The sequence below is a fragment of the Homarus americanus genome, unplaced genomic scaffold (genome assembly GCF_018991925.1).
Source record: "Homarus americanus isolate GMGI-L3 unplaced genomic scaffold, GMGI_Hamer_2.0 scaffold37678, whole genome shotgun sequence".
Classification (NCBI taxonomy): Eukaryota; Metazoa; Arthropoda; class Malacostraca; order Decapoda; family Nephropidae; genus Homarus; species Homarus americanus.
The window spans coordinates 554,946-575,248 of NW_024725520.1; positions in this window are offsets into that span (position 1 = coordinate 554,946).

The following is a 20,303-nucleotide window of genomic DNA, read 5'->3' on the forward strand; positions in this document are numbered from 1 at the left end:
CAGCGAAAAGAAAGGGAAGAGAGATTATCGACTAAAGGAGGAGAGTTAATAAGATGAAATGCCTTTGATTCCACCCTATCTAACAGTTGGACAGAAGAGGAGCCACCCAAGATACGAGAGCAGTACTCCAAGTTAAGACGAATGAATCCCTTATAAACTTGAAGCAACTGCTCAGGAGTGAAGTAGCTACAGCATCTGCACAGCATTCCCAGCTTTCGGGAGGCAGTATTGATTCTATTGTAATTGTACAACAGTTCTACAACAGTTCTACTATATCAGGTTGATGTACAGTCGGGGTCAAAAGTTTGCTCCCGCCCAAAATGAGATAAAACAGTCAGGGTAAGTACGGTAAGTTCGGAGACTCATTCCCGTGACTCGGTTTCACCACGGGGAGCGAACTTTTGTCCCCGACTACAGTGGTCCCTCGGTTAACGAGCACAATCCGTTCCAGCAGGTTGCTCGTTAACCGAAAAACTCGTTAACCGAAACCATTGTTTCAATGGGTTTTTGGGTAATTGGTTCCAGCTCACCGAAAATTGCCTAAATTCAACCAAAAAGGTAGAAAAGTACACTTACTTTGAGGTGTGTATGTAGAAGGCTCCTGGATGATGATGATGATGATGATGGGAATTAGAATGGGGGTGGAGGAGAAGGGAGAAGAGAAGGCATTGGGGTGGAAGAGAAGTCACCCCATGGCACCATTTCACCCACAAAATTTTAGTTCTCTTGGTGCAATTCAAGATTATTTTCTTTAAATCAACACTGCACTGCATTATATATTGTCATTATGTAAAATAAATTTCAAAATGACCAATAATTTGCTTGGAAACACAGAAAAAAAAGCGTTTAGTTGAAGAGAGTCTCAAGCAAGATGTTACCTCCACTGAAAACAGAGAGAGACTAACGCCTGTCTGGTGTGTTAACAGGCTGGATGGCATGCCAGAAACTAGTTTCTTTACCTTCAATTATGTTCAATAATTGTTAAAATGACTAAAAAAGTTAATATTAAACTTTTAAAATTATTGAATAGTATAAACTTCTTGATATTTACCAAAATAGTAAGGAATTTAAGCCCTAAAACCAATTACTGTATTGGCGGACTAATACTACAGCTGGTGGACCGCCAAATGCAAGCGAAAACACGTTGAAGTCGGCTCGTAAAAAACTCGTTAATCGAGGGATTGCTCATTAACCGAAGTTAAGAATATTATGGAAGGTAACTCGTTAACCGAAATCTCGTTAACCGAGTAGAGTTTCAAACTCCGCTCTCTTTTCGAGGAAAGTGTCAATAGTAGTGTACATGACTTTCAAGTCAGAAATAGTCCTCAGTAACTTCTCTGAGTTTAATAATGAGTCTGGCCTCCCTTCATTCTCAGTAGCTGCCTCATTTACTTAACTCCCCATAATATTCTATTGTGGGGTGTGGCCAGAGAAGACATTCATTTAGAGAATAATGCACCTCACACTAGGAGCAGCTGGAGGAAATACAGCGGAGGCTGTACAGCTGTACATAAGGAATGTTATCTGGACCGTAGGGTGCCTTTATGTCCAACGTTTTTCGCCGGTGATCGTTAGTTACGAGAAACTGGTACCTTTCCACTACGTGTAGTTGCAATTTGACTGAGGGAGACCTCAGTGAAATTTTTTTTTATATCGGTAGTAAAATAGTAGCCTGTTCAAAATAATTACATGTACAATAAAGTACATTGGTTAACTGAATGTGATATTTTTTTATTAAATGGTGTAAAGCTGTCTACCACCATCGCTCTTACTGAAGAACTGAAGGGAGTATATTCCTTTAAGTAGGTAATTATCTTTTTTCTGCAAAATAATTAATGTGTTGCCTTAGAAATTATTCCTAGATATCTAAAGTTGGATGTCAATAACTTACTTACTATATGTAAATTGTTTTTATTGACCACTGTTTGGGGGCCGTGCCATTTCGTTATGAGTTGGGCCTATTCCATCCCACAAGCAATGATAGTTGAGGCCCCTTCCACCCCACTAGCAATGATAGTTGGGACCCATTTCACTACACTAATACTGATAGTCATCTATGACCTATGCATTTGTCACCAGGCTCATCATTTTTTAAGTAGAAGCACTCACTCATCTGATCATTTCCAGGTGTGTTGACTGTGCTATCCATCTCGATACCAATAGTTAATAGAAAAAAAGAGACTGTGTCATTAACTTCCCCGTTCTATCCCCTTGGGGGCACATGGCGAGCACAAACAGCCCACCCAGCTGGTGCTATAAGCCCCCAGAATTGTTTTGAAATCTCGCCAATATCATGGGCAATTTGAGGCCATTTTGAGAGCATGTTCTCTTGATATTGGGAGATATTCTGAGGGCAATAGTAACTACTTTTTACAATACAAAAACATCTGAGTACTACAGTATATTGCATTTAAAAAAAAAATCTGATGAAAAGGGGGGGGGGGTGCGGTCCCCCTGGATCTGTCCCTGGAACCTGCTCCAGTGTTGGTCAAGTCTGGTCGTGAAAGAGCTCACACTCGGTGCTGTCACAACATTTTGGCAGGATGTTCCAAGGGTTAAACGTTTCTCACTCCGAAAAAGTTTGCCCTCACTGTTTTCTGGATTTTCGGCTTCTTCAACCCTGAGCTGTGACCCGTTGTGGGACAATTGTCCGCCAGCTCCAGGTATGGACACTCACCTCAGATGTTTGTTTATTCACCTCAATTAGGTCTCCCCTTGCCCGTCTGTAGTATAAGCTAGGTAGTAGCAGGTGCTCTAATCTCTCTGGGTAGCTGAGACCCAGAGAGATTAAAGCACCTGCAATTGCCTAGCTTATACCCTCTGGGAGTTTGAATTAAAAAATTATTCTAGTATTTGAATTACTTTCAAAGTTTTTTTGGGGGGTAGGAAAGGGGGTCCCATAATGACTGCCTGTTGGGGGGGGGCCAGTGTGCCATGGCACAAAGGAACAAAGTGCCAGTCTGACTCTGGCAAAGATACATTCTGAAGTCAGTACATGCCAAGTGCCAACAGTGCGTAACAGAGATGTGACCGACCACCCAAATGGCTAACGAGCCAATCACTGGAGAAGGGGATAAAGGTAAAAGTAAAGCAAGTAAATATCGTGTAAGATGCAATGGAATGTGTTTTTTTTTAACTTAGCAGCCGCTTCTGAGGGGAAGGCGGACTTAACATCCTCATAGAGGACTATAGTATCTTTGGTTTAAAACGTTATAGATTATATCTCAGGGGATGGATTCAGGAATATCAGAAGTGGGGGTCCAAGAAGTTTTGGGTGGGGATAACATGGCGAGCACAGCAACCCCACACAGGTGGGGGATTTTAGGGGGCACTGTAAGCCCCCAAGAATTTGTTTTTAAATCTGACCAATATCATGGGCATTTTGAAGCCATGTGCACCTAATATTAGGAGATATTCTGAGGTCAATAGTAATTACTTTTTACTATACAAAAATGCCTGAGTACAATACTGCATTAAAGAATAAGTACAGGTATTGGAATTTTATGATGAAAAGGGGGTTCCGGACCCCCAGGACCCCTCTGGATCCGCTCTGATATCTTCCGCGTCCCAGTAAGTTTTTGTCTAATTGTGTATAAAGATTAATAGAATGATAAATAACTTAATTATCATAAATTAAATAAATATTACGGGGTTGCTACTATGATATGCGGTCTACCGAGCTGGAGTTGTATCTACAATATAGCATCTATTAACCCAACCTAATTTAATCTAATATATCATAACCTAACTTAACCTAGGTTTGGTTATTGGACGCTACAGTGTAAATATCCAGGTAGATACAACTCCAGCTCGTTAGACTGCATACTATAGTAACATCCATTACGATTCATTAGTGAGAAATTCTACTACGTACTACTTTGCTGTCACTCGGAATCGAGTATGACTATTATCCAGCTATGATAAAATGATACGAGTTATTAAGGATGTCACCTTCGTTGGTGAGCTGAGGTGACTAGAGAGGCCGATATGGGACCAGCAGGATCGTCCACAGATGTTACACGTGGGAAGCGCTACATCAAGTGCGGGGGGATGATGGCAGCGTCTGTCCAGCGTTGGTGCTTGTTTGCTTACGGTGTGGAATAATCGTCTCCCAGGTGAGAGGGTCAATTTGGCAATTTTTCAAGTTTGTCTTAAGACTATCCTTATACTTTTTCAGTTGTTCGCCAGTAATACATTTACTATTCATTAGGTAGCTGTAAAGTAGCTGCTTTGGCAGTCTACTGTCATCCATGTAGTTGGTGTCAGCGAAAATACTGGCATTTGTTCTTTTGTCTTCCTATCGAACTCAAGAGGATGTTATGTAGACTATGTTGGTGAAAGTTTTCAAGTGCCTCGAGATGCCTCCTGTATGTGACCCATCTCCTGCTGCCATATGGCAGGATGTAGAGGATCACTGCTCAATATACATGCAGTGGTCTGAGCCATGCATGGCTCGGGTGATGACATCTTGGCGATCTCTTTCTTTGACAATGATATAGTCAATGAGATGCGTGTTTGGATCGTGGGTGTTGCCTGGAACCCTTGAACTGTGACCTTAATACCACATGCCAGTGGGCCTATGCTCCATTCCTCTGGGGCCCACTGCTGGTCTAGCCTGGGCCTACGAGACAACCAGTTACCATATGTTGCCACGAAGAGGCACAGCAGGAGTCTTGATGGTGAAGAGGTTGTGTAATGGCAGGGGAGGACTTATGCCCCAGTTGGCACCAGTCACCATATAGTGTTGTCATTCAGATTTAACTGTTACCTAGTTCAAGATAAGGCCAGGCCAAGGTGCAAATATTACAGGGGAACTGGATGAGGAAGGAGATGAGGGATATCCACTGGCCTGACTTGCTAAGGCATAGGAATGCAGACACTTTACTGAATATCATAGCCAGTAAAGTGAACCATTTGATCAATAAATATATACCTAAGACCAACCCCAGTGCCTCTAGGAATACGAGTGGACCCCTACACATTGACCATGCGGAGGTTGACAAAGTTAAGAAGAAAACCCATAAATTCAAGGCTTGGGTTAGGTCAAATGATGATCAGGACAGGAGGATGTATGCAAAAACCAAGCAAAGTCAGAGTGTAGAAGGGTTAAAAAGGAGTTCCAGGGGCTGGCTGCAAGCTAGGTCAAGTCAAACTCAAAGGCGTTTTACCGCCTTGCAAAGTCAAAATGAAAAATGCGAGTAGGAGTATCGGAACCTGAGGCTTGAAGATAGTAGTTACGCAGATGTTGATCAGGACAAAGCTAAGGCATTGAACAGCTTCTTTTCCTCGTTCACAAGCGAGGATGCAATTAACCGACCTGTGTTTACAAAGGGGATGCGATTAACCTACCTGCCTTTGAGGACAGAATGTTTGACACAGCACTGACCCACATTGTGTTTACAGAAGAGGTTACAAGAAATAAACTCAAAGCTATAGGTTCATAAGAGTCCTGGCCCTGACATGGTGCATCCCAGAGTGCTAAGAGAGTTGTGCAACAAGCATGCTGAGCTCGTGAAGATCCTGTTCTGTAAATGCCTGGATGAACAAAAGGTCCCCAGTGATTGGAAAATGGCTTATGCGAGTCCTATCTTCAAGAAGGGCGATCATCATTCCACGAACAACTATAGACTGGTGAGCTTGACCAGCATGGTATGTAAAGTATTATCAGAGATATCACGGTGGAACATCTACTACGAAACAACCTTGTAAAGAATTGCCAACATGGTTTTATGCCGGGGAGCTCCTGCTTAACACAATTACTCAAGGTACTGTATATTTGGACCCATATTCTGGAACAGGGTGGTAATATCGACAATATACACCTAGATTTTGCCAAGGCCTTCGACAGTGTACTCCATGAAAGGCTGAAAATTAAACTGGAAGGGTACTGGACTCGGGGAAATGTCCTGCGTGGATAGAAGACTTTCTACATGACCGCAAGCAGTGTGTGGTGATTAATAGCACAAAATCATCATGTGTACCCGTCACAATCAGGGGTACCACAGGGCAGTGTATTGAACCCGCTGTTGCTTGCTTCATAAATGACATGCCTGATGCTGTACATTCCTCCATACAAATGTTTGCAGATGACGCCAATTTATTTCGGGAAATTAAGAACCAAGCAGACTGTGGAGAGCTGCAGAAGGATCTCTGTGAGCTGCAAGAATGGTCGAAGAAATGGCTGCTAAGATTCAGTGTCACGAATTTTAAGAACATGCGCCTAGATTTTTCTCCTTATCGCCAGTATCCAGGAAAGTGTTATTAACAGAATAATTGTGATTAATATTGTACACCCGATATAAAAAGGATTATGTTAGCCTTAATTTAGTTATTTCTTTCGAAATATAAAATAAGTTCATTGCAATACGACTGGTGAATCACAGTATGCCTCATGGGTCTCTATCAAAAACCTTCGTTCGTGGTGTCATTACTTCGCACCGCACAAGAATTGTAAAGATAGGTTTTTTACCGAGTGTACCTGTAGTGTAATTTTGTAGGGTCTTCCATTTTGTTATGTTAAAGAGCATTTGCCAGTCTTTAGTACATTTGAACATCTTTCAAGTCTTTCTGCATTGTTGTGACATCAGTCATGACTTGCTCCCTTCCTAAATATCTTTGTCGTCTGCAAACTTGATAGTGTGGCTTGATATGTTTTCATCATTGTCATTTATGTAGATCACAAACAGGGTGGGTCCAAGTAGAGCCTTATGGTACTCTAATGAGAATCTTTTTCCATTCAGGTTGTACTCCATTTATTACTACTCTCTCTTACCTGTCTTTGACCCAGTTGTTAATCCACTTCAAAATCTTGCCTGTGATGCTATGTGCTTGTATCTTAAAGGCTAGTCGTACGTGTGGGACTATCAAACACTTTGGAGAAATCCATGTACGACACATCCACTGGTGAGTCTTGGTCCATGTAGTCTGTTATCATTTCAAGGAATGTTATTAAATTTGTCAGGCAGGATTTTCTTTTCCATGAAACAATGTTGTGATGTGTTGATGAGACTTTGCTCGGTCAGGTGTTGGATGATGTCGTCCCTCAGAATTTTTTCAAAGAGTTTGCATATATGGAATGTTAGGCTTATCGGCCTATAGTTTTCTGCTGGACTTTTCCTGCTCTTCTTGTATTCTGGGGTAATGTTGGCTGATTTCCAGTCCCTAGGTGCTTTATCTTGCTCCAAAGACATTATGAATAAGAGTCTTAGTGAAGTACAAATCTAGGGTGCCACCTCCTTTATCTCCTTGGTCTGTGCTCCATCCAGTCCAGGGGGGCTTTAATTTCATTCAAGCTGGCTACTTTCCTATTGGTGATATTTTCTGTAATTGCTGTCTGTATTAATTCATTTTCCACTTCTGAGGTATGCATTCTCTTAGGTACTGGCATGTTATCCATCATCTCTTGTGTGAATATAGATGCAAATTACAGTGTTCATTTTATGTATCAACTTTTTCTGTCATCCTCCAGGGCCATGTTGTTTTGTCCTTTAGAGGGCTGACAGTATTCTTTATACAGTAAGTCCTCGCTTAACTTCGTCCCGCTTAACATTGTTTCAGTACTACGTCCCTGAATTTTAGAGACCAAAAATTCGTTTAACGTCGTTTTGCGTCATCACAGACTACTTTCTACGGCGCATCACCCGCTTTTGTCTGGTTGCACTACGCTATCTCGGCTTGGCATGCTGCCCTCACTCGCTGAACGTCACAGCTTTCCCAAGCGACACCAAGCCAGTCTCTATTACGACTTCACATCATTCGTGTGTGCTTAAGTGCTTTTGCTCTAAAACTGTACTCTAACCATTCGAAATGGCTTCCAGGCGCCCATCAAGTGCTATTGATGCTAGTGTAGTGAAGAGGCAACGGAAGACCATTACCCTTGCTACGAAAATGGATGTATTAACCCTATTTGAAAAAGGGGAACGTGCTGTGGACGTAGCCGCTGTGCTTGGTCTAACCCCCACAACGTTGCATACTACCCGGACCAACGCTGACAAGATTAAGGTTATTGCTGGAAGTGGTTCTTCTCTTAGTGCTACTAAGACGACTCGTACTAGAAGCACTGTGATAGAGAAGGTGGAAAAGATGCTGCCAATGTAGATGGAAGACCAGAATCAACACAATGCCCCTGTGAGCCTTATGGTTATCCAGCATAAGGCCAGATCCTTGTTTGACGACATGAAGGAAACAGAGGGTGAAGGATCGAAGGAAGAGACCTTTACGACCGGCTGAGGCTGGTTTCAACGATTTAAGTGTCGGTATAACTTCCACAATATAGAGATGACTGGTGAAGCTGCCAGTTCAGATAGGGTTGCTGCCGAGACATTCCCGCCAATAACGGAGGAGGAGCAAACATCAACGGAAGAGGAGCAAGCAGAGGCGGAGGAACCCCAGTCAGAGCAGGAGGAGTAGGAGGCAGCCGCAGAGTCTCAGTGACTCACCACTCTCCTCCTCTCCCGCCCTCCTCCTCCGCTCCCGCCATCCTCCTCCTTTGCTCCACTACCCACCACACACTCTCTCTACCTGGCTACCACCTCCGCCCATCGGTGAGTACCAATACAAACTTGGTACTGTAGTTTTATATACTATTTTCTGTAGAAATGGCAATGATTTGACGTATAGTATGAAACTTGTTTCATGGGGCAAAGGGAGAATGGGGAACGTAACTCCTGTATTTTATCTATTTCTTATGGGGAAAATTGATCCGCTTAACGTTGTTTCGCATAACATCGCATTTTCAGGAACGTAACCCCAACGTTAAGCAAGGATGCCCTGTATTCATTTGACTCCTAGCATACGTATAAAAGGACTTAGGATCTTTCTTAATATTTTGAGCTAGTTTCATCTCAAAGTGCCATTTGGCTGATCTGATTTCCTGATTGGCCATATTTATTTTTTTTTTTTGTATATTACTACATAATCTGATAATGCCCTGAGCTCCAGTATTTTTTCCACATCTTGTATTTTCTTTTGCAGGCATTTTTAGTTCTGTGATTCATTCACCTGGTCTTGTTTTTCAGGTTATAAATTCCTCTACTGTTATCTCAAGGATTTTCATGAAGTCTTGCATTGATTGGTCTATTTCTAACTCCTCTTTAATGATTTCCTCCCAGTTAATTCCCCGTAGTTTGTCCCTCGTGAGCTAGTAATCTCCATGGTTTAAGTCATAGTATTCCTCCTCAACTACTTTCTCTCGACTTTCAAATACTGTATTGTATTCCATCTTATTATGTAGTGATCATTGGTCAGAGAGTTAGTTTCCCCCCGACACAGACCTTGTCCGTTATAGCCCCTTGGTCGTCAAGACTGAATCTAGAATATTCTCATGGGTTCACACATGTATTGTGTGAGGAATGTGTGGTAAGATTCACTCACACTCAGTCTATTGTATCGTTATTAAAATCTTCCATGATGAGGTCTTGTGCTCTGGGTGCTGCCTATATGTCTATGGAGATCTGCTACTTCCTCCCCAAGGCTAAGTCAGCCCTATAGCACACACCTACTGTCAACTTGATTTTGTTTTGTGTTATCAAATCAAACCAAATAGACTTGGATGATCCCATTTCATTTAATTCATCATAATGGTTACTGTCTGGTGCTCATTGACAGTGGTGAAACATACTAGTGGTAGCACACACTTAATCTCATAGCTCAGAATAAAACATTCATTTTAACTAATTTATTTTATTTTATTTGTGTCTTACATATTTGTGTATCTTTGAATTTATTACATATAAATACCATTTAAAAACATTCTTTTTAGGTTAGTTTAGATTTGATTAGGTTACATCAGGTTAGGGTAGAGTAGGTTGAATTAGATTAGATTAGGGTAGGTTAAATTAGGTTAGGGTAGGATACATTAGATTGGGGTATACTGTATTAGATTATATTTGGTTAGGTTAGGTTAATTTTAAGGTGAAATAAGCTGGGGTGTCATCTTCATGTGATCTATTTATTTCTACGTTGTCTTGTGTGGCTTAACGATCATCACCGCATTCATCATCGCTACAGTAAGGTTTTCTTGTTGTAGTTGTTGTTGTTGTAGATGGAGTAGTTATTGTTGTAGTTGGTGGAGTAGTTGTTGTAGTTGGTGGAGTAGTTGTTGTAGTTGATGGAGTTGTTGTTGTAGTTGAAGGAGTAGTAGTTGTAGTTGATGGAGTTATTGTAGTTGTAAGGGCTGTAGCTGGAAAACTGGTCGATTTAGAAGTTGCAATTGTTGTTATTTTATTAAGAGTTGTTGGAAATGTTGATGAGCTTTTTGTAGCTGTGCTTGTAGCAGTGTTTGTTGGTGGTGAGCTGGTTGAGGGCGAGCTTGTTGAGGTTGAGGGTGAGCCTGTTGAGGTTGAGGGCGAGCTTGTTGATGTTGAGGGCGAGTTTGTTGAGGTTGAGGGCGAGCTTGCTATAGTTGAGGGTGAGCTTGTTAAGGTTGAGGGCGAGTTTGCCTCAGTAGAGGGTGTGCTTGTTGAAGTTGAGGGTGAGCTTGCCACAGTTGAGGGTGAGCTTGTTGAGGTTATTGAGAGAGATCCTACAAAAAAAATAGAAATAGTTGCATTAGAGAATAATGTGAGAGGGAAAGTCTTTGTCCATGTGCCGCCCTTAGCCAGCTGCCACCCATCTTCACCACACCACCATGGGAGTCATAGGGGCTCAATAGGGTCATACGACTTTTCAGGGGATACAAATGATTCCTATGGAGGTCAGGTCTTAGGTGGTCCCAGGGGATACCATAGACTTTATTGGGTCGAGGTAGGGGGTGACCTTGAGCCCATATTATCCTCTGGTACATCCTAGGACACCGTGTTATCATCTGGTACATCCTAGGACCCCGTGCTATCCCCTGGTACCTCATAGGACCTTATGTTACCTCCTGGTACCTCTTAGGGCCTGGTATTACCCTCTGGTACCTCCTGGGACTTCATATTACTCCCCGTTGCCTCCTAGAACCCTGTATTCTTATAATACCTCCTAGGACTCTGTAAAGTATTCCTATAATTACCCCTGGTGCCTCTTAGGTCCCTGTATTACTGCCTGGTATTTCCTAGGACCCTATGCTCCCCCTGATACCCCCTAGGACTATTAGGGACCCCTTAATGCTCAGTTGATCTCTTGGGTGCCTAAAGTTCAGTTGATCCCATGAGTTGCTTACAGTGTGTTGTTGTAGGTGTGAAAGTATTACCTATGGTATGGCGGGTCTTGCAGGTTGTGGTAGTGGACCCCTGGTCCTGCGAGTAGCTCAGTACCTGTAGTTCATAGAGTGTACAGATTCCGTCTTGGTAGGTGAAGAGGTGGCACCAAGGAGTGTGGGTAGCCCTCATAGCACACATTCTCTCCCCTCTTGTTTGGAGGCTCATAGAGACACTAGAGGCCAGCATAGTGGTGGTCACCTCGGCTGAGTACCACATTACACCCTCTGCCACCACTCGAGGTGTCACTGCTGCCACCAACACTGACAACATCACAGTCACCTGAAACACCATGGTTGCGTTGCTGGCGTTATGGCTCTGTCAATCAACACTTGTGGTGGTAATGTTGTAGTCTTACAGTGTCTCCAACTGCTACTGGTGTCTGCTACCAGGAACTACTAGTGCGAGGCAGCAAGCGCCGCCCATCTGACAAGTGCTCACGGCGTTTGAGTTTATAAGGGGAGCTGAGGAGCGACCCTCATGATTGATAATTATAATCGATAATTTTCATTCAGTCACCGTGAAAAATTCCTCATTATTCTCGTGTAACTTTATACGTAACTCATTATGTGTTCTGACTAAACCATTTAAGATATATATAATATATTATATTAGTAACACTTATAAGTCTTAATGTGGTATTCGGCAACAACTATACATACTGTACCGTATGGAGCAATTATTTGACTAAGCATCACTGTCATCTTGTAGACTGGCAAGGGCATGTGTCACAATGACCAAGGATGACTTGATGTGAAGAGGGCATCAGCCCTGCTGGACCACAATGTTTCACATAATGTACGTAGTTTGGTACGCTTCTGCACATGATTTCGGACAAGTACATCTTTTGCAAGCTTGATTTGAACTGTAGAAGTAACTTGACTGAAGAATTAAAGGCAAACGCGATATACTGTACTGGTCCCATCATATTCTGTATGAGTACGAATGAACAACAGCTAGTAGGTTCAGAGAATAGACCTTATAGTGAACATACATAGCTCCAACCGTTGACTGATTCGAGGTTGAACACCCCTTTGTGGATGCCAGACATATTAGCTGCAGTGCATGCTTCTTAAACACAGTTACACCTCACTGCTAGAATTTACCTAAAAATATTTGAGAGGTGTCCTCTCCTTTGGTATTGCACTGGGAAGTTGTACAAAACCAAGAAAGTTGTCAATGATACTAGTATTTCCTTGATAGATGATACCTACTGCCCATTCTTTAGAGAAGAATAGTCAAATGTCTTTACTTGACATCCTGTTAAGTGTTGTTGGCTTGCAGCTTAGGCTACTACAAAATGACTAGACAACATAGAAAGTGCTTTACATATGATTTCACTTCAAAGGTAGTGTGATAACTTCTTTTATGTCTAAATACTTATCTGATACTGAGATAAATCAATGTTTGTAGGTCTTGTTTGTCAATTATTCTGTGGATATCGTCACTCTAATCCTGTACACGACGTTAAAGAAATTACATTAGCTCATGCTACTGTATCAGTATATAAAGTAAGTATTCTTACCTACCAAGGCTGGTATTGTCAACATTTCCGCTTTGTTCAGCGCAGTTATCAAGGATGTCGTTAAGGAAACATTGCAAGTTATTTTTAATCTTAACCCTAGTCTATACATGCACAGACACAAATCTGTACAGTTGCCAGCAAAAGTTCTCCCACAGCCGTGTAGCAAGTTTGTGGGAGGACTTTTGCTGGCAACTGTATATACACACACACACACTAAGAACCCAGGGGTGGATCCAGGAATAGCAAAAGGGGGGGATCCAAGAAGTTGTGGGTGTGGGAACATGGCAAGTGCAGCAAGCCCACCCAGCTGTGTGCCCCCCCAGAAAATTTTTTGAACTCTGACCAATATCATGGACATTTTGAAGCCATGCGCACTTGATATAGGAGTTATTCTGAAGTCAATAGTAAATACTTTTTACCATACAAAAATGACTGAGTACAATTCTGCATTAAAGAAAAAGTATTGGATTTTTCTGATGAAAAAGGGAGGTCCGGACCCCCAGGACACCCCCCGATCCCCTGGATCCGCCCTTGGAACCAGGTTTTATCTTCATTTAAACAACAGAATTGACCTCAATTAAGATCCTAAATGAAACTGAAATGAGTTGATACAGTTCATTAAGTTTTGTAAATTACTACAGTAGTTTGTATCATTTGTTACTTGTCCCCCTTAAATAATGACTCTCTTAATTCATCGCTTGAGACTAAACAAGAGAAAGATATTTGTTCAACATTATGATTTGGTGAAGGTAATTACATCTGATCGCTAGTTAATGTGTTTGAGAGATGAAGTAATTAACGTTGTGGTTTCTTGTCACTGTTTCATGGTCACTCCCATCGTCACTCTCTCACCATCATTTTCTCACAGTTATTCTCTCACTGTCATTTCCCTACCATCACTCCCCTACTGTCACTCCCTCGCAGTCACTCCCCACTGTCACTCCCTTGCAGTCACTTCCTCACCATCACTCCCTCACAGTCACTTCCTCACTGTCACTACCCCACTCACTCACTTGCAGTCACTTCCTCACCGTCACTCCCTCACAGTCACTTCCTCACTGTCACTACCCCACTCACTCACTTGCAGTCACTTCCTCACTGTCACTCCCTCAGTCACTTCCTCACCATCACTCCTTCACATTAACTTCCTTACCATCACTCCCTCACAGTCACTTCCTCACTGTCACTACCCCACTCTCTCACTTGCGGTCACTTCCTCACTGTCACTACCCCACTCACTCACTTGCAGTCACTTCCTCACTGTCACTCCCTCACAGTCACTTCCTCACCATCACTCCTTCACATTAACTTCCTTACCATCACTCCCTCACAGTCACTTCCTCACTGTCACTACCCCACTCTCTCACTTGCGGTCACTTCCTCACTGTCACTACCCCACTCACTCACTTGCAGTCACTTCCTCACTGTCACTCCCTCACAGTCACTTCCTCACCATCACTCCTCTACTGTCACTCCCTTGCAGTCACTTCTCGCCATTACTCCCTTACTGTCACTGCTTCACAGTCACTTCCTCGCTGTCACTACCCCAGTCACTCCCTTGCAGTCACTTCCTCACTCTCACTCCCTCGCAGTCATTTCCTCACCACCACTCCCCTATTCTCACTCCCTCGCAGTCACTCTCTCAATGTCGTTCACCCATGGTGTGTGCAAGGAAATGGCAAGTATGATGGTGTGTGTGTGTGTGTGTGTGTGTGTGTGTGTGTGTGTGTGTGTGTTACTAACCTTGTTATGCATTTAAATACCTTAGGTTTTTGAAGCATAGTAGTAACATCATAACAACAACAAAACAACATGAATCACTGTAAGAATGCTGCACAGTAAAATACAACACACCTTAATGTTACAAATTGAATTGATCAAACTTGATCCAGAGAGACAGACCACGAACTGGAAGATGTAGCTTTACTGACATTCTAACAAACTGGTCAAGTGCATGAACTTATATACAATAGCAGAGGGGAGGGTGTTATAGGGAGTCCGACCAACGAAGCCTACAGCTAAAAATCTTTCGATGGGAACCGGCAGGTCCAAGCTACGTGTTTCACAGGTTCCAATTTGTGTCCCAGTGACCTGTGAACTATCACATTACGAATTAATTACCTTTTTGTGACAAACAACTCTATGCACTCCTATAAATCCTTCACTCAGGTGGCCACAGCCTTACAGGATATAATTCTTACTGCCAGGTAACATAAATCATCTCTGTGGGATGACTTGAAAACCATTGCTCAGTGAGGCACAACCCATTTTATTCTTTAAATGCTACTTACAGAAAATTATAATTGTAGCATTTATGGTATTACAGTACCTGGTATGGACTATGGTATTGCAAAATTCACCATAAATTTGGTCAACCCAATCATTACATAGCACTGAGATTTGAGGCATCACCCTATGTTAAGTGTTCCCATGACGTGACTATACAGTATATCTACGTCGGAAGCATGGCTTCATGTTCCAAGTCGGATCCTACTCTACTAACGAAGACTCGGCAAACAATTACGCACGTCATTTAGTCTCCCAGATGGAATAACGTTGTCATGTGTGAGCTGTGTATGGTGTTGAGGTGCTGAGTGTGGTTGAGACACTAGGCTGTGTATGGTGTTAGGGCACTGTGGGTTGTGTGTGGTGTTGGGGCACTGTGGGCTGTTGTGGTGTTGGGTCACTGTAGACTGTGTGTGGTGTTGGGGCACTGTGGGCTGTGTATGGTGTTAGGGCACTGGGCTGTGTGTGATGGGGCACTGTGGCCTGTGCATGGTGTTAGGGCACTGGGTTGTGTGTGATGTTGGGGCACTGTAGGCTGTGTATGGTGTTGGGGCACTGTGTATGGTGTTAGGGCACTGTGGGTTGCGTGTAATGTTGGGGCACCATACACACACACACCTGAACCCTCTACACATTTATGGAATTATTAGAACTGATTAACCTTGACTGGCATTAGGTATTGGTAATGTCAGTAATCCACAGCATACCACTGTAATTGACTTAAGGATAGACAGAGACTTAAGATGATTAAACACACCTACGACTCAACAAACAACATCAAACCACCTTAAACAAGCAACAATAAAAGTCAATAAACACACAGGTTAAGAAAGACAATATTTTGTGTCAAAAGTGTTGTGACATTGACTTATATGCTTCACTTAATAAGCATACTCTAACAAGCAGTGTGCCTGTGTGCTTCACTTAACAAACACTCCAGCAAGCACTGTGCCTGTGCGCTTCACTTAATAAGCACACTCCAACAAGCAGTCGGCCTGTGTACTTCACTTAATACACCCCAGCAAGCAGTCTGCCTGTGCTTGGTAGTAACTCACACATTGGTTGTAAATTCTTATTGTAGAATGTGTCTTCCATGAGCTACAATATAAAGTGTCTTGCACAGCTTACAGTAGAAAGTCTTCCATGGTGTACAGTATAAAGTGTCTTGCACAAGCAGCACAACGTACACTAGAAAGTCTTACAGTAGGCTCTCGCCAATAAAGACTTCCACAATAACGTTTTCGACAATAACGGTAAGTTACAATAGGTACCCATTTTCGATAATAACGTCTGGATTCTCTTGAATAACGGAAATTTCGCGGAAAGCGTCCGAGCGCATCAATGATAGCATTTGTTTGCCGCCGTGTTGATGACGTAGTTGTCCACTCCGCCTCACTCTCACGCACTCTCAGTGGAATACAGCGCTGCGCCCACCTGTGAGATTTTCGCCACTATAACCAGTGGTTGTTAGGGTCGGTGATCAATAATGGCTAACGCATTTTTGCCTGTGGAGGCTAGGGGAGGTGGTGGAGGGAGTGATTTGCCACCTGAATGACTGGGAACTTTTAAAGTGAGGAAATTGAACTGTCCTGAGTCTACAGTGCAAAATATTAAGAGGAACTTAGAGGAGACCAAGAAGAGTATTGTGCTGGCTAAAAATATTTCGGTAGTGATGGAAATGCGAGGCGAGCTATGAATGATAAAGGCGGTAGAAACAGGTTGTTAGTGATAACAGAGCATTTTCTTGTGAAATGGTTAACTTGTAGAATGAAAGACAGTGCAAGTGTTAGCGGCCCTCAGATACGGAACAATCATCACACCAAGCACCTCAAAAACTAAGTGTTATATTACTCAAACTCTTTATTTTGATGATTGAATAGCAATTCTTTTTATTTCAGCTAACAAAAAGTGTTTGGAGGGCTTCAAGGGGAAAAAATGGGTGAAATTCTTGTGGCGGCGGCACCAATAAACCCTTTTTACATGTATTTTAATGTCGCACAAATAACGTTTTCGCTAATAACGGTGTTTTTCAGGCACCTATTAAACGTTATTGGTGAGAGCCTACTGTACATCATGTACAGTATACTAACCAAATATACATATTTTTCTTTTAATCTGCCTATGACAGGTTTGGCAGGAATGTGATGAAACCCCGTAAATGAAACTGTTGCGAGTAACATTTATTATTAACAATGCCATATGATTTATGTTGGTATTAACACGTACTTTTTACTTTACTTTAACCCTATTCACCACTGATCGGTTCGTTGACAAGTACTGGGCATGCACTGGCTCCTGAATGTATCGGAACCTGCTTCAGTGTTGGTCAAGTCTGGTCTTGAAAGAGCTCACACTCGGTGCCATCACAACACTCTGGCAGGTTGTACTAAGAGTTCCCAATTCTCACTTCCGAAAAAGTTTGTCTTCACAATTTTCTGGACTTGTGGCTTCTTCAACCTTGAGCTGTGACTCCTTGTGGAGCGGACGTTCGCCAGCTCCAGGTATGGATTCTCGACTGAGAAGTGAGTACCCTTTGAGATGCTTATACACCTCAGATTAATTCACCGCTGCCCGTCTGTTGTATAAGCTAGGCAATTTCTGGCGCTCTAATCTCTCTGGATAACTGAAGTGCGGGCACCACTCTGGTGGCCCTTTCTTGGACATTTTCAATCAACTGACAGTCCCTAGCTTATCTCAGGGACCAGACGGGGTGATAGTAACTTAGGCGGGGAAGCACCTTGTGAAGATCGTTACGAGGGACGGACCGTCTAGATATCTGAACGACCTTCTTGTAAGACCTACTCGTTTTGTTGCTCGATTCACCTTCTTCTCACACTGGCAGGAGAACTTCATTTCATTGTCAACATACACCTCCCAGGTCCTTTTCGCGTTCAGTCTCTATTAATGCAGTTTCTTCGTCCCATTGGGTCATATGATATTCCTCCTTACCGTTAGGATGTACCAGATGCATCCTCTTACACTTCGTGACATTGAATCTTAGCAGTTATTTCTTCGACCACTCTTGAAGCTCACTGAGATCTTTCTGCAGCTCTTTGCAGTCTGTTTAGTTCTTAATTTCCCTAAATAACTTGGCATCGTCTGCAAACATTTGTATGGAGGAGTGTAGTCCCTGCGTGTCATTTATGAAACAAACACCGAGACCAATACACCACCAGAAGTACTGTGGTTTATAGAATTGGCTCAATTTTTCAAGAGATGTTCTTTGGATGATAGTATGCGGTGTAGCATAATATGAATAATTAAGTGTTGAACAGACTAACCATGCCATTGTAACCATGACACCAGTGCCAATTTAGCCAGCAGGGTGGACATCCAGTACCGGATGAAGGGTCTTTTCAACATAAGACGACTCCAGGCAGGAACAAAGGTATTGGCAGCTTCCATTACTGAACTTCAGTATGCAGACGACCTCACCCTTGTCGCTCACACTGAACGCGACCTACAGGAGATCCTGAACACCTACGCAGATGCGTATGCACACTTCGGCCTTGAGGTGAATGTGCATAAGACTCAGATTCTCTTTCAGGCTGCCCCTGGTTCAGCCACACCTCCACCATCCATCCAGCTTAACGGTACTACCCTCTCTACTGTTACCCACTTTCAGTATTTGGGCTCCCATCTGTCCACCACCGCGGAAATCGATAAAGAGATTCAACGTCGAATCAGATGTGTATCTCAAGCCTTTGGCAGACTCCGTACCCATGTCTTCAGCTGTAGGGAGCTGAAATTATCTACAAAGTTGCACGTCTTACGAGCAGTGGTCCTCCCTACCCTGCTATATGGCAGCGATACATGGGTCACATACAGGAGGCACCTCAAGACACTTGAAAACTTTCACCAACATAGTCTACATTCCATCCTCACTGCGAAGTCAAGAGAACAAATGCCAGTCTTCTCGCTGACACCAACTGTAGGAGCATCGAGGCTACCATTATCCATGAACTACGTTGGAATGGCCATGTTACCCACATGTACGACAGTAGACTGCCAAAGCAGCTACTTTACAGTCACTTAACGAATAGTAAACGTAATGCTGGTAGGTAACTGAAAAGGTATAAGGATAGTCTTAAGACAAACCTGAAAACATGCCAAATCGACCCCTCACCTGGGAGACGATTACTCCACACTGTAACGCTTGGAGGAGCACCACACGAGGAGTCAATACTTTAGAGTTAGTCTGACTGCAAACCGAGGCAGGCAAGCACAAACGCCGCAGAGACGCTGCCGCTGCTCCTCCCGCGCTAGATGGAGCCCTCCACATGTGCAACATCTGTGAACGACCCTGCCGTGTTTTTTGTTTCCTTGTGGTTATCAGCATATATATATATATATATATATATATATATATATATATAATTTCCCTCCACCTTCAATCATAAATCACCTGTAGTAGGCAGGGTATGAAAAAAGAGGGATTTGGGGGTAAAATATGACAAAAAATGATCAGAGGGCAGTAATTTTACGGCTCTACGTGCTTTGTACGCGAATAAATAATTTATTTACCGTAAATATTTTGTTGCTTATTCTCCAGTGGCGTCCATTGTTCTCGTTCACTCTTAAATTATAAATTTGTGATTTCAGATTTGTTAACAAGTAAAACAAAAACTGGAGGATCTTATCAAGGGTTATAATAACGTAAATATTTACATAATTTTCTTTTGTTTTCAATTTAATAAACTTTACTTTCCCATTGCCTTATCTTATTCTTCTCCCTGGAGGGGTTAGGGGACGCTTAGCCTGCCTACTGCCTAGGCGCACAATGAGATGCAGGCGACACGGGAGATGTAGTGCAGTGTAAAGGACTCGCATTACCATGGACTTATTGGAAGGACGCGCAAGTGTCCAAAAAGGGGCAAAGTCCTGATTTTTAAAGAAAAATTATTGTAAGTGTAACAGTCGGATCTCATCGCTGCACTTGATTGATTGATACGTTTATTGAGATAAAAAAAACATCTTAATGGGATGAAGTGACATAAATCATCCCCTCCCCAATCCAGGAATGTCCCCCTTAGGACTCACATAAACCCTTAATACAAATATAGCTCATATAATCAATTATAGTACATACAGTTATGTTATTGATGCAAAATTTCTTATCTCTTTAATATTTCCTCTGTACTGCACTTGACGCACATATATTTCTCTATATTGCACTTGATCCACTTAGGATTAAGGTAAGCTTCTTTTGCTGTTACGGGATCCAGTTAGGAAGTTAAGTAAGGTTAGCTTGGCTAGGTAGGTTCTGTGCATTGTTGTTTCCATTTTCTTATTTAATATCATGTAAATAACAT